Source organism: Antechinus flavipes, chromosome 2, assembly GCF_016432865.1.
Source record: "Antechinus flavipes isolate AdamAnt ecotype Samford, QLD, Australia chromosome 2, AdamAnt_v2, whole genome shotgun sequence".
Taxonomy (NCBI): domain Eukaryota; kingdom Metazoa; phylum Chordata; class Mammalia; order Dasyuromorphia; family Dasyuridae; genus Antechinus; species Antechinus flavipes.
Genome location: NC_067399.1, coordinates 650,852,601 through 650,863,135, shown reverse-complemented (window position 1 = coordinate 650,863,135; position 10,535 = coordinate 650,852,601). Strand labels below are relative to the sequence as shown.

At 38.1% G+C, this 10,535-nt stretch overlaps 1 long non-coding RNA gene and 1 other non-coding gene across 2 annotated transcripts; both read left to right on the top strand.

The window, feature by feature from the left end:
* The first annotated feature begins 3,497 nt into the window (after positions 1 to 3,497).
* On the top strand, positions 3,498 to 3,570 carry TRNAK-CUU (transfer RNA lysine (anticodon CUU)). The gene has a single exon. It is a non-coding gene; the product is annotated as a tRNA-Lys (tRNA).
* A 227-nt stretch (positions 3,571 to 3,797) lies between these two features.
* Positions 3,798 to 9,533, top strand: LOC127552039 (uncharacterized). Its single transcript, XR_007951227.1, has 2 exons — positions 3,798 to 3,886; positions 6,845 to 9,533. It is a non-coding gene; the product is annotated as an uncharacterized LOC127552039 (long non-coding RNA).
* The last annotated feature ends 1,002 nt before the right edge of the window (positions 9,534 to 10,535 follow it).

Sequence of the window (10,535 nt, the reverse complement as noted above, 5' to 3'; positions counted from 1 at the left end):
TGGTGGCATTGTTTCCTTATCCCATATTTTTGTTTCTGTTAGGGCAGAGTAAACCTCCTTTGTTAAACAGTCAAAAATAAAAATACATATCTACAATTGTCTCATTCCACAAACTAAATTCATTACCTCCCTGTCAGATTGTAGATGACCATGTTTCATCCTTGGTCCCCTGAGATCATGATTGCGCATTTTATTGATCACAATTCTTACAGCTTTCAAAGTTGTTTGGTTTGCAGTATTGTGGTTATTGTATAAATTCCTTTCCTCAGTTCTGCTGATTTCATTCTTCTTCAGCTTACGAAAATCCTCAAAACTGTTCATTTTCATTATATTGATGTTATACTATAAATTGTTCTCACTCTGCTCACTTCCTTCTGCATCAGTATATAAATCTTTTCAAGTCTTTTTGAAATCATCTTTTCTTTTCCTTTCTTCCTTTCTTCTTTCCATCACATTACCTGATCACAATACCTATTTTCTCAGTCTCTCCAACATTTATCATTTACCTTTGGCCAATCTAATAGGTATGAGGCAGAATCTCAGAATTGTTTTAATTTTCTTATCTTTAGTTAGTAGTGATTTGGGAGCATTTTTTCATATGATGATACATAGCTGGGCTTCTTCCTTTGAAATTGTCTATTCATAATTGCTAGACATCCCTTTAGTTTCCAGTTTTTTCTCACCTCTTTCCCCATATGAAAGCTGTAAATATTCTTGTATATATAAAACCTTTTCCCATTTTTTTGATATCTTTGGGGTATAGGCTTAGCAATGGAGTAGCTGTGTCAAAGAGTTTGTACAGTTTAATACCTTTAGTAACTGTGTATAGCCTTAGCAGTGAAGTAGCTGGGCCAAAGAGTTTGTATTATTTAATATCTTTAGTAACTGTGTATTGTTCCAAAATGATTACTAGAATAATTGTAGCCATTCACAACAACACATTAATATGCCTCTTTTCTCAGTCTCTCCAATATTTATCATTTACCTTTTGCCAATCTGATAGGTATGAGGAGAATCTCAGAATTGCTTTAAGTTTCTTATTTTTAGTTAGTAGTGATTTGGGAGTATTTTTTCTTATGGGCTTCTTCCTTTGAGAATTATTTATTCATATCTTGAAACCATTTAATATTTGGGGAATGACTCTTACTCTTATTCATTTGAATCAGTTCTTTATGTATATTGGAAATGAGAAATTATCAGAGAAACCTTTTTTTTTTTTTTGGTAACAGTTGTTTTTGTTTTTAGTCTTAGTTTCATTGGATTTGTGCAAAACCTTTCATTTCATATAATCAAAATTATTCATTTTATCTTCTACAAGCCTCTCAATCACTTGTTTGGTCATGAACTTTTCTCCTCTCCACTGACCTGATAGGATTTTTTTCTTCATGTTTCTCTAATTTGTTTGTGATGGGTCAAGTTGGATTCAGAGCAACAGATGTGACTTTATATCTGGGTCATGTAACCATTTGGAGTTTATCTTGGTATAAAGCATGAAGTGTTGTAAATAAATCTAATTTCTTCCATATTACTACCCAATTTTCCTAGCAGTTTTTGTCAAATAGTGAGTCCTTATTCCAGTAGCTGGGGTCTTTTTTTTTTTTATATCAAATATTAAGAAGGTAAAAGATACTTTTGCTTCTTCTGTATGATTTATAACCAATTTCTCTCATTGATCTCCCTATTTTTAACTATTACTAACATAGATTAAGAATTACTGATTTGCCATATCATTTGATAATGTGTTGTTAGGCTTCCTTTGTTCCTACTTCTTTCCATTAGTTGCCTTAAGATTTTTGTCCCTCCATATAATGATAACTAATATTTATATAATGCTTATTTTGTGCCTACCATTATAAGTGCTTTATAAGGATTGTCTCATTTGATCCTCACAACCCTCAAGGAAAGGTGTTTAGCATTATTCCCATTTTACAGATGAGAAACTGAGGCATTCAGAGGTCAAATGACTTATTCAAGATCACATAGCTAATAAATGCGGGAAATCAAAACTGAACTTAGGTTTTCTTGACTCCAGATCTAGCGATTTATTTGCACCACCCAGTTGCCTCAAATATGAATTTCATTATTATTCTCTTTGAAAACAAAGGATAAACAGTATTTTTTAAAAATTAAGTAATAACTTTATTCTCAAAATATATGGAAAAATAACTTTCAGCATTCCCCCTTGCAAATCTTGTATTATAATTTTTTTCTCCCCCGCTTCTCCCCATCCCATAGGGTGCTAGTTTCAATGCTAGTTTCTGCCATGCTATTTTCCAATTTTCCCTACATTTTTTTTCAAATAATGAGTTCTTATCCCAGAAGAAAAAAATATTTTTTTTGGATTTATCAAACACTAGAATAGTCATTGACTATTATATCTTGTGAACCTAACCTGTTCCACGATCGACTACTCTTTCTTAGCCTGTACCAAATGTTTTTCATGACTGCTGCTTTGTAATATAGTTTTAGGTCTGGTCCAACTAAGCCACCCTCTTTTGCATTTTTTTTCCCATTAATTTCCTTGAAATTCTTGACCTTTTGTTCTTCCAGATGAATTTTGTGATTATTTTTCCAACTCTGTAATTTCTTGGCAGTTTGATTGCCATGGCACTGAATTAATTTAGATTAATTTAGATAGAATTGTCATTTTTATATTAGCTCGGCCTATCCATGAGCACATGATATTCTTTCAGTTATTTAGATCAAACTTTATTTGTGTGGAAAGCGTTTTATATTTGTGTTCCTGGCTTTGTCTCAATACGAATTTGTCCTCCAGGCATTATTCTAGACCCTAGGAAGATTAAGACAAAATGAAGTGGCCTTTGCCCTCTAGGAGTTTACATTCTATAGGGGAGAAAACATGGAAGCTGAAAATTATACACAAAATATACTCAAAGGTCAAGGTCCTGCCATATGAAACTCCAGAAACTCTGGGCTTCCTCATTTGTAAAGTGGCTGAGCCAGCTGGACTAAATGTCGGCCATGATCTCTCCAAGATTAAACTGTGAGGGTTCCCCTGAAGAAGCCATCTCCTTAACCCCCACACTCCCTGATTTGGGGAATTACAAAAGCACAAACTGTCTTATTCTCCCGCATTTTCATTTCCTGCCTCGTTAGCTACAATCTCGAGTCTGGGGTCTATGATGGAGTAAGGGGTTTTTCCGGCGATCTGCAAGTCTTGGCAAATGTAACTAATTGCTAGGTTTACTTAGTAGCAGGGCACTTGCAAGATTGAAATGGGGGAAGGGGTGTTCACCACTAGGGGGCGGTGACACTCTTGGGAAATAGTAGTCCTGGAGCCGGCCTTAGAAGCGCCCTCCTGAGAATCGGAGAATCAAAAGTTCAGTCAGAAGTCGAAGGAAGCGGCGAGAAAACTTTCCTGAAGCAAAAAGTGGCCAGGGAAACATCCCGCTCAGACAGCACTTCATTACTCTCCTTAAAAGGAAGTGCTGCGTCTAATCTATGAAAGGACAAGGAAAAGCCCAAAATTTCGACCTGCCCGGCTAGCTCAGTCGGTAGAGCATGGGACTCTTAATCCCAGGGTCGTGGGTTCGAGCCCCACGTTGGGCGACGGTTACTTTTTCTCTGGTCCCATTTTAGACTCGGGTTAAAAAAAAAAAAAAAATTAAAAAAAAAAATGAACAACTCAATTGCTCGGTTCCGGAGTTTATCTATGTAACTGCGGGGAAACTGGAAACAGAAGGTTACAATGTGTCTAGGGCAGAACGAGGGACAGCCGCGGGAAGTACCCAAGCGCGCTACGTCACTACTCTCACCCGGGCTCCAGCCGGATCGGGCGTCGCCAGTTTGGCGGTTTCTTCCCCCGGAGGCCACGAAGAACATCCTGAACGAAGACGAGACAAAACTGAATTTTTGGAACCCCAAGGTACATGGAAAGTGATCGGAGGCTCACTCCCTCTTGGGCCAGACCAGGGCTTCTAATGAATTCATCATCCCCCACGCCCGCCAACTCCCCGCCACGCTGTCCCGTGCCGTCCCACCGGCAAGACCCCCCCATCTCTGGTCTCGGGTCATTCTCTCTGGCCACCCCCCATGCCTGGAACTCCGTCTCTCCTCCGCTCTAACTACTAACTCCCTGGCTCTCTTTAAGTCCAACTAATGTCCCACCTTCTACGGGAAGCCTTTCCCAACCTCTCTTGCTCTCTTAATCATTTCCTATTTCCTCAACATATAGCTTGCTTTTTATATATTTGTTGACATGTCTCCCCCATTAGAAAGTAAGCTCTAGAGCACAAGAACTCTTTTCCTTCTTTCTATATCCCCAGTACAGCACCTGGAACAAAATAATCCCCTGATAAATATTAATCGACTGATAAACTAATACGAAATCTTGCAGATAACTCAGATATCCTACCCGGATTGAGAAGCTCTTTTAATTCACACTACTCCCACTCCTTCCCTTATTCCCCTTTGCTTCCTGCACCTTGGTATGAGAGGGCAGGTCAAACAAGTCGGGGCTGCACAGCAGGCTTTTAGCTATAAAGGACTCCACCAAAAGTTAAGAACAGCTGCAAGTTTCTAGGTGAACATAGATTTCCTATTACCCTCCCACCCTATTTTTTCTTGTCCTTCTCTGTCACTCTCTGTCCTTACAGAGTCGGAGAGAAGTCTTCTCCCTTAATGAAGTGTTCTAAATGCACTGAGAACCAAACCTGGTTTCCTCGATATTCGCTCCCCTCCCCCAGCAAATCCCGTCTTCCTGATCTACATCTTGCTAAATCTAAATGGCTCCAGAGAGAAAATGAAGCTAGTGACTTTGCCCAGTTTTCTCACTTCAGTCCGATTCAGTTGCATATCACCTCCCCAACATCATGGTCCCCCCTTCAAAGAAGGGAGGACAAACAACTTCTGTGAGTAGTAGGAGCTGCCCCACTAGAGATCCTCTGCTGAGTGACACAGGTCCTTTCCTTAACTTGTCTTCTTTCCCTTCTCTTCCCTTCCCTCCTCTTCAAGACATCTAGGAATTATTGAGATTTCTTTCTTCAGGATTATTCCATAAACCCAAATCACTCAGGCTCTCATTTACTGGCCAAAGTTGAGTCCCAAATCAACCCCTACTTGATCATGGGTTCAGCCCCATTCCTCAGTGTAAAGAGGAATTATTTTTGCTTTGGACAGACCCCCTAAAGGTCTTCCTTTCCCCCAAACTGATTTTTTTTTGGGGGGGGGAGAATAGGTAAAAGAAGGCATTCTCTTGTCTCTTTTCTTACCTCCTCTTAATCACTGACTGGGAGTTGCCTCAGTCAAACTAACATTTTTAAAGACCTTAACTTTAAAAAGTCCAGGTCTCCCCCTGCATCCAGGGCCATCTTCAGGCATAGTGATCTATATTTTGCCATTGGACTCAGATGGCTCCAGAAGAGAAAGTGAGGCTGGTGACTTTGCACTCCCTCACTTCAGTCCAATTCACTTGCATGGCACAGCATCACCTCCCTGAGGTCATGGTCCTGAGACAAACAACAACAGCTCCCGACAATCCATTTCAAACCATTTCCCAAGTTAGGACTTGGCCCTCATCTTGCCAACTCCAGATGCTAGAGTCCTGACCCGTATTTGTTGGTGCTTTCTGGCAATGCTCAGATAATTCTCCTGATGAGTTTCTCTCAAAGCTTATACTTAATTTACAATAGAAACCATTTCAAGTTTCTGGGCCTTGACAAATTGTGCTGCAGTTTCTTAACAAAAACTGGCAAATTTCAACAGCTTGATCTGAGCCCTTAGAAATAATGAAAAACCCCAAACATCCCACTATCATAGAAGAGGAGCAATTCTCCCCGTGGAGGAAATATTTTCCCAAGAAAAGCTAAATTAGGTTTCACAAAAAAGGAAGATGGAAATTGACAAGAAATGTGTCTAGAAAGTAACAAATAACAAATACCCATTTTGAAAGGAAAACAAATAGCTATGGCCAAGTTGCGATTTATTTTTGATCCTCTATCTTCCTCCTGAGTTTGGTGGGTTTTGGAGGATAGAGTGCTGGACCTAGAGCAAGAAAGAACTGGGTTCACTGGAATCCAGTCATAGATCCATACTGGCTGTGTGACCCCTGATCAAGTTGCTAAAACTGTGTTCTAGTCAACTCTCAAAGACTTTAAATTGAAAAACAGTTGCTGATCTGCTTTGGTTGAAAGCATTTCCCTAGAAGGTACTTGCTTACATGAGTGAAACCACAGTTCTAGCCAGCCTTCCCATTCTTCCCCAACCTCCCAAACAGCAACTCCTTCATAGGGTTAAAGCATTTTGCAAATCTTAAATCATTACACAAATGCCAATTGCCATTTCCCGAGTTGTGAGAGTTTTAGTCCATAGTTTCTTTCCCCTCAAAACTCCCAAATAAAGAAAATAGAAAGGACATGATTCTGGAATCTCTACCTATAAATGCAAATCTTAACTTCATTTACTGGATGCTCTTTGCGAATTTCTCCTTTAAAGTTCTTCATTCACTTCAGCTCTTAACCACACTGTATATAACTGGCACTTCATAAGTGACTAATAAATAAGTAAAGAATGATTGAATCATCTAAAAGGGCTTATTTTCCCATGTGTCCCAGGCTCTATTTAAAAAAAATTGAATTAAAACAAACTATTGTGTAAATGCAAAAACATATAAAGTAAAATAATATTTACCTTGCCATTCTGATTTTGTATTTTTCTAAATGGTGAAACTCTTTTCATGGACCCTGTCAGTTTGTAATTTATAGCCTCAGAGAATTGTCTTGGTGGCTGACATGCTGTCTCTTGCCCAGGGTCACCTAGTTTGTATCAGAGATGACACTTGAAATCAGGTCATTACTGTTAACAAAGTTGTCCTTTTCTCCATTAGGCCATGTTGACTTTCTGGGAAGATTCTTACTCCAAACTGACAATAGATGGTATGCCAATAGTTGGACTCCTTGTCCCTAATTAAAAACAAGAAAGCAAATAACATTTGACCCTCAGGAAATGGGGCCTGAGGCAAAATCCCAACTTGCATTATTCCATAAATAATCACAATTTATAATGTATCTTCTTATGTTTGCTTTCATTTCTGAACTAGGTTATAAATTTAAGAGGGAGAAATTATCCAGATTATAAACTCAAAAGCAATGGACCTTGAATTAAAGAGGTTAGGGTTTATGTCCCAGCTCCATGCAGTATCAAACCTGGAACCATGCACAATTTCCATCATCTTTCTGAGTTATAATTTCTTCACCTATAAAATGGGTTAACAATACTTTGACCACCTTCCTTGCAAGGTTGTTCAGAATGTTTTGTAAACCATGAAATGCTACATAAATAGAACTATAATTACCCTAAAATGGATCTGTACTCTTATCAATTTGAACAGCTCCACAGAGGAATGCTAGCAATAATGATTATTTATACAATCTTATACTGTTAGTGACTGATTAGATGGGGACAGGGAGGAGAAGAAAGATAACTGGAATTTTATATTTGAGGTGCCTGGGGAAATAATGATACCTTGGCAGAGATAGGGAAATTGACAGAGAAATGTGGATGGAGATGGGCCCATAACTGATTAGTTCATAGAGATCATTGATTTAAAGCCAGAATTGTCCTAGCGAGGCTGTCTAATTCAACTCAGTCATTTTATAGATGGAAAACTTAAGTCCAAAAAGAGTTAGTCAATAGATACTAAATGTCTGATATGTCCCAAGTAGCTTGAGTGTCACAGCGAAGGTCACATGAAGAGTCTTAAGTGACAGAGGCAGGATTTGAACCCAGTTCCTTTTACTTTAATTCCAGTACTCTTTGGCATACTGGATTCAGGATGGTAGCTTCCAAGGGGAAATGCCAAGTAAGCAGTTGAGCTTGTGGGTTAGGGTTAGGGCCTGAGGGAGAGGAAAAAAATAAGAAACAAATTTTAATTATAAGCAGAGAGAAGAAATGAATATAGTTGAGCTCAATGATGGCAGAAAAATGCTGGGATAAGTAGGAGAATGAGGATCCTTTTAGGTAAAGTTCCTTGTGGATGGTGTGTGAAATCCCTCTAGCTCTGGAGGGCAATCCTTTACACTTGTGTAGAGACTCAGAACAGATGTAGACAGATGCTGGAAGAGCAGATGGAAGGACCGGCCAATTAAACAGGCTCATAGAAATAGAACTTCTTAGTTAAACACCAGAGGCAGATGGCAATTTGCTTCTGCATTTCAAGGATCCATGATTTTCATCAGTTTTCTTGTCTCTGCTTACACGGATTGCTACCATTACTTATAGGTATTTTCTCTGAGTTGCCAAACCTCAGACTATGATCTTTTGGGAATTTAAGGACTCTTTATTATCTTTGAAAAACCTGCATGAGCTCATGCTTTGCTGACAGTCTTTAAGAGTCCAGGATCCAAACTGCCATATTCTAGATAGGTGTTAAGGGTACTTTGGTCCTAAGGTTTTTATAATACTATTATTTTTTAAAACTTTGTGACACTGAACAAATCATGTTTAGATCTCAGTTTCTGTACTTATGAAATAGACTAGGCAGTCTATAAATTCTATATTCCATGACAATATAGGTTTTTGTCTTTAGAAGATGTTTTCCTTTAAACTAGAGCCCTTAAACCTGCCTGACTCCATTTAATTAAAATTAATTCAGCTAAGGAACCAAAAAAAATGTTTCTACTACCAACCCTGTCTTAGGAGTATACGTTCTCTTTTCTGCGCCTCCAGCTAAATGATCATCTTGTTATAAAATTTTAATTAATCTAATTTTCTCTTCAATTAACAAAAATCAATTTCTTTGCTTTGTCTACTCTCCTTTTTCCACTGGAAAAAGAATACCCTTGTAACAGGTACATATAATTCAAGCAAAACAAATTTTAGATGGTCACTTGTACTCAAATATAACAGAACTAGGATGTTGAGTGATCTGGAAACCATGATACATGAAGAATAGGAACTAGGGATATTTGATCTGGAAAGATGAGATTTAGTGGAGGTATGATTTCTGTCTTCAAATATTTGAAAGGTTGTTATGAGTGAAAAAGAGGGGTACAGTTTATTCTGTGCGGCCAGAGTGCAGAACCTAGACTATGTATCTCTTGTACCTAGAAATTTTCTTGTCTCTTCCATTAGAATGGAAGCTCCTTGAGGATAGGGAATAAATTTGTTGTGGAGTTTTTCTTTTCTTTTCTTTTCTTTCTTTCTTTCTTGCTTGCTTTCTGCCTTGTTTTGTACCCTTGGCATTTTGTACAGTACCTAGCATACAGCAAGTGTCAACTATTTGCTCACTGACTGATTGGATAAAGTTACAAAGAAGCACAATATGAAAGATTTTTGTAAGAATGAGAATGGTTTCTGAACAGAAGACCTTGAGAGATTGTAAGCTTCTTGTTCTTAGCAGTGTTTAAGCAGAATCTCTGAGAGGCTCTTAAAAGGATTCCTTTATGGACAAGGAAACTAGGTAGATGTCTTTTGTAGAGGAAAAAAGCCAAACTATTTGGTTTCCAGATTGCAAGACATTTTAAATTCAGTTCTTGTATTTGATATCCTCTTAATAAATGTGTCAAATGAATGAACTCCTCTCTTAATGACTGCCTGCTTATTAGTGTTCTTTATCTTTCATTTTAAAATTAAAGCTTTTTATTTTCAAAATATATTCAAGGATAATTTCCAACATTCACCCTTGCAAAACCTTGTGTTCCAAATTTTTTTCCTCCTTTTCTCCCTACTTCCTCCCTTAGATGGTAAGTACTCCAATATATATTAAGCATGGGCAATTATTCTATACATATTTCCACAAATACCATGCTGCACAAGAAAAATCAGATCAAAAAGGAAAAAAAAAGAGAAAATAAAATGCAAGCAAACAAGAACAAAAAGAGTGAAAATAATATGTTGTGAGCTATACTCAGTTCCCATAGTCTTCTCTCTGGGTGTAGATGGTTCTCTTCATCACAAGACCATTGGAACTGGCCTGAATCATCTAATTTTTGAAGAGAACCATGTCCATCAGAACTGATCATCATACAAACTTGGTGATGCTGTGTATAATGATCTCCTGGTCATTTCACTCAGCATCAGTTCTAACAAGTCTCTCCAGGCTTCTCTGAAATCATCCTGCTGATCATTTTTTATAGAACAATATACTTAACATTCATATACCATAATACTTTATTCAGCCATTCTTCAACTGATGGACATCCACTCAGTTTCTAGTTTCTTGCCACTACAAAAAGGGCTGCCACAAAACATTTTTGCATATACAGGTCCCTTTCCTTCTTTAGGATCTCTTTGGGATATAAGCCCAGTAGAAATACAGCTGGATCAAAGGGTATCACAGTTAGATAGCCCTTTGGACACAATTCCAAATTGCTCTTCAGAATTATCCTTCAGTTTTGAAGATTGCCAGTGACATCATGGCTGATGGCTTGACTTGCAGGAGTTGGGTTTAGGTGAGGCAGAGGTGCACAAAGTGTGTAGCTTGACTTGTTCTTCCTAAGTCATCAAAGTTCAGTAACAAAAGAAAAGTCAGGATTATTGGCAGTGGCTTGGGATGCAGTAGATGACCTTGACATTTC